This window comes from Phytophthora infestans, genomic scaffold, assembly GCF_000142945.1.
Source record: "Phytophthora infestans T30-4 supercont1.90 genomic scaffold, whole genome shotgun sequence".
NCBI classification, from domain to species: domain Eukaryota; phylum Oomycota; class Peronosporomycetes; order Peronosporales; family Peronosporaceae; genus Phytophthora; species Phytophthora infestans.
Genome location: NW_003303669.1, coordinates 33028 through 37135, shown reverse-complemented (window position 1 = coordinate 37135; position 4108 = coordinate 33028).

The following is a 4108-nucleotide window of genomic DNA, read 5'->3' as shown; positions in this document are numbered from 1 at the left end:
CTGGATCCGGATGAGTGTATCCATAATAGGGTGACCATGATGGTTACGTCATGGATCCGGTGGATCTGAAGATAACACAGCTGGGATGATGGGTCAAGGGAAGAAGAGACATCCAGCCGAGCCTGGTAAGGGATGTAGCAGATGAAAGACATAGAAGGTAGAAACCCAGGCAGGTATAGGCTTAAATATCAATACAGAACTCAATTTGCACAGTAGCACGCAAGTGCTTTCCTGCCCTCAAGAACCGGAACTACATTTAACCGTACGAGCTCGAAGAAGGTTGGGAATTCGAATCTAGTGTTGGTAGTGATAACTGGAGAAATAATCGTGGCCCAGATTCCTACACACCTAGTGAGCTTTTCATTTACTGTGCAGAATCCGAACAGCGCTAAACGCAATTTACTCACTGGGTCCGTTACACCCTAGAGGCTCTCAACTTTCAAGATCCCGTCACAGGAGGCGGCAAGTACGACGCAAAGGAACTACAAAGGCAATGGAACACACCCGTAAGGCAACCCTACGGCCAGATCCACGATCTAGGCCCCGGATCCATAAGCTCGATCATTCGCTTAGGATTCGGAACAATCCACGGACGCAGAGTAAAGATTTTCCACTGCTGCTCCACCCCATCCCCACGTCTCGCCAAGACACTCAAGCTTCACCACTTGAACTCTTCGGAAGTTACCGAGAGAGCAATATCCCGCCCTACCGACGGGTACACAAGGTGAGGAAAGTTCAGCAGAACACGGATCATCGGGGGACCCCCTCCGTTAGTCGGTGTCTGGGCGCAGTTGGTAAGTTGGATCTGGCAATCTCGCAGATTTTGCTGATCCCGCTACACCACAATGGTGCGCGTGCCCGGATCTTTTGGTGACTCGGGATTTCACCGTGAGTCCCAAGAAGATGCTCAAGTGACGATTGAGCCAGGGGAAGAGGCGTCGTCGGAAGTCGGATCGACGAAGACGCTGCTGAATGAAACAAGATCCGCGGATCGATGGAGTTTTGGGAGGAACTCTGTCGACGGAAGAGAGGTGGGTCCGGATCTAGAAGAAAAACCTCTCTATCCTCCCCAGGTCCCCTCGGGGACCCCTGCGGATCTTGACGCAAGTCAAGATCCGCTAACAAAACAAGGAAAAGTGAAGGCGAAACGGTATGCATGTGCAGATTCACCGGTTAAGCCAACACTGTACCTAAACCCAACCCCGCTAGTCGAAGAAACGAGAAAAAAGACGAAAACGAGTAAGACTACGCGGAAGAAGATGCAAGCTCCAGAGTCGGAAGAAGACCAAGCTGGATCCAGGTCAAGCTGGTCCGACAAGGATCTCGAGTTTGTGTATCGCCACCAAGCTCTACGCGATTTCCTGCATCAAGATCCTGTCATGCAGATCCTGAATCCACGACAGATCGAAGATCCAAGGGAACCGGTGGGAGCACCAACGAAAACGGCGAACAAGTTGGTGGCAGTCAAAGATCTATTACGTCTGCTTACGGAGTCAGGCATCGTAGCTGGTGTGTTCGACGCAGAGGATATCTTCGAGCTAGACCTGGATCTCATAGTATCCGCGACGCGGGACCTCTTTGCCAGAGTTAAGTCCATCACCGGAGAAAGGTCGCGCACTATGGACCCAGTGTCGTCGCCGAGGATCAGCCAAGCTGCGTCCTCAAACTACGAATCCGCCGCTGAGGATGAGTCAGACACGTCGTCCGAACCACGACGCATGACTTTAGGACCCTCCGGGGCATCCATGCTGGAAGCGCGGGCGAGGATCCGAGGACAGGAAGCCCCTGTGAACGTGAAAGCTCGGGATCCAGTACGCCCTACGCGTGATTTGACACAATCCAGCCAGGATCGAGCCAGATCCGGCAAGAAGCCAGTGGGATTATCGTCAGATCAGGCTCGAGGTAATCGCCTCACGGATCCAGTTCCGCCAGTGGACCAGACGGCCACAGGCTCTTCCGACACTTCCTCGGGCACCCTGCAGCGGCACTTTGAAGCTGCGATGAATCGCTTCCTGGCCGAACAGGGTATGAGAGCGCCCGTGCCACAAGTGCAAGTGCTCCACGAACATGGAGCACGGGACGTGGAGATGGAGTCAGTAGAGGGGGACAACTCCCATGATGAGTTCGACCCAGACGATCTGGATGGCCCATCCACTTCGGCAGCCGTGGTAGCAACGGCCACAGCCGGGGCAGGTGGATCGTCCATGATCCAGAGGGTACGGATCTCAGCTATATCGGACTTGAAGGAGTTCACGGGCAAGGATCAAGATGAGGACCGAGCGAGAACATGGATCAGCAAAGTCAAGTCGGCCCTCATGAGAGATCAAGCGTCGGATGCTGAGAAGTGTCTGACCTTTGCGGATCTGCTAGCGGGGCCAGCCAGGAAATGGTATCGGCAGCTGGGCAGATCAACCAGGAACAAGTGGCCAGATTTGCTGCGCAGTTTCCAGACCCAGTACTGTGGATTAGGAGTGTCGGTGGCACGACAATACTACCACGCTCGCCGCAGATCGGATGAATCCCCGTTGGAATACCTACATCGACTAAATGTGGCCGGTCTACGGGCCAAGTTGAAGATCAAGGATGGGGGATCCAAGGTACTGCGGGAACACGTGGATCATTTCATCGAGACGTTGGGAGATGTGGATCTGGCCGACAGGCTGACCCTGCTACGACTTCCCGACGCAGACGAGCTTGAAGAAGTACTGCGGGCGGTGGATCGCGCGAAACACCGCCAGAAGAAGGCGGCGGTCGGGTCCGGCAAGTATCGCCAAAAGGCTCCGACGCCTACGGCCCCAGCTCGACGTGTCCACCAAGTCACGGCGCCCGACTCAGGAACTGAGTCAGGATCCGACGGCTCGGACTCCGACCCTGAAGATTACCGTCGAGTCTGTCTCACTGCGTCCAACGATCGAACGGCGAAGACAGGAGACAACTCTCGACCGGGGGATACCGTACTCGGGGACCGTGGGATGTACAGATCCCGAGATCTCATGGACGGGGCAGCACAAGTCAGGTGTTCGCAGTGCGGATCCCGGAAGCACACTGAATCTGGATGCTGGAAACATCTGGTCTGTGAGAAGTGTGGCAAGAAAGGTCATCCCGGGGATCATTGCTTCTACGTGTGTCGCGGGTGTGGCGAGATTCACGACGTCGGCAAGTGCGCGATGGAAGAATTCTACAATCAGATCCGCCAATGGTTTGATCCAGCCAAGCACCGAGGGATGTTGCCGGAAGTGGCAGAGAAGATGTTAAACTAGGACGCTCGCCGGGTTTGAATCCGGTACGAGCCGAGCGTTCTAGGTACTGCATTTATGCATTTGTGAACAAGACATCGCTAGATCCAGGTAGCAGGACCCTAGATCCAGTCGATAATACACGTGATCTACATGAAGTGTCAGTTGCCAGGGTCTCTAGTTTGCGCCAAGTGGACGAGTTTTCCAGATCCAAAGTCTCTTCAACCCTGGATCTACAAAGAGGAGAGACACGTGGTTACTGGGAGAAACGCCAACATGGTCGATGGTTTGAGCCTACCAAGGGTGAGGTCACTGCAGATCCACCTAAGGTCTGTCTGGTCACTGGATCCTGTGGATCTGAGGATGTTGGATCCATGGATCTGCTAACAGGGGAGTCCCGTGGATACTGGAAGTACCATGCCCCAGGAAAGTGGTTTAGACAAGCCAAGGTAGGGGGCAAGATCAACAATGAAAAAGCAATCCTACTTCTAGATAGTGGTGCCGAGGTGTCTATACTGGATACCGCCTTTGCTCGTAAGGTTGGGTGCCAAGTGGATGGGAGTCGGATCCAAGATTGTGTTGGGATTGGTGAAGGCGTATACCGTACAAACGGGAGAACGCGAATTAAGATCACGCTGGCAGGTTGTTTGGTGTATTGGTTTGACATTTGGGTCGGGGATCTCGCTGGTCAAGACGCCATCCTTGGGATGGATTTCATGGTGCCAGCCGGAGTGAGGTTGGATCTGGCGGATGGGACACTTTGTTTCCCTGACGAGATGCGGATCCAGCTCAGCGGACGGCGGCTGTGTATGGAGCGAGATGAGATCATAAGGCGGATAAGACCACCTGGATCGAGCCCGGGAAACTTGGGA